The sequence below is a fragment of the Meleagris gallopavo genome, chromosome 4, assembly GCF_000146605.3.
Source record: "Meleagris gallopavo isolate NT-WF06-2002-E0010 breed Aviagen turkey brand Nicholas breeding stock chromosome 4, Turkey_5.1, whole genome shotgun sequence".
Taxonomy (NCBI): domain Eukaryota; kingdom Metazoa; phylum Chordata; class Aves; order Galliformes; family Phasianidae; genus Meleagris; species Meleagris gallopavo.
Window position 1 is genome coordinate 60,862,991 of NC_015014.2, and position 613 is coordinate 60,863,603.

Below are 613 nucleotides of genomic sequence, written 5' to 3' on the forward strand. Positions count from 1 at the left end.
GTGTGGGCACCTCTGCATCCATCGTACCTCCTGCCCCCATCCCCACTTGGAGCTATTGCTGCTCAGCTTTGCCTCTGAGTTTGAATTCCAGGAGGGAAAATGATCCTTACGTTAGAACATTCAGTCTAAACCCCATGAAGTACAGCAGCATCGCTGTTTATTATTATTATTTGGAGCTGATAGGCTGCAGGGTCTGAACCCCGGACTAGAGTTTGGGTAATGCTGTTAAGTCTCCCTAAGCAACTTGGAGATTACCAGGGGCAGACGACTGGTCAAAGTTCAGAGAATTTGGAGTGGTCGTGGTGATGTGAAGCACTGGGCAAAGTGTTTGTTGTTATTGTTCTGCTCCAACCCTTTTCCAGGCTTGGAACATCAGATTCAGGGAGAGTGCATACATGTCTGAAGTTTATTCCTAATGACTGCATTTTTCTTCTTAGATACAAAAATACGTGCTTAAGGTTGGAGGGGAAGGAAAGGAGCAGAGAACTGCACGTTTCGAAACTGCAGGGGTTTGGTTGTTTTCGTCATCTGTTTTTATGTCCTGCTGCTTGCAGCATCCTTAGCTCCCTTTGTTTATACTGTCTGATTAGATTAAAAACTTATATATATATAT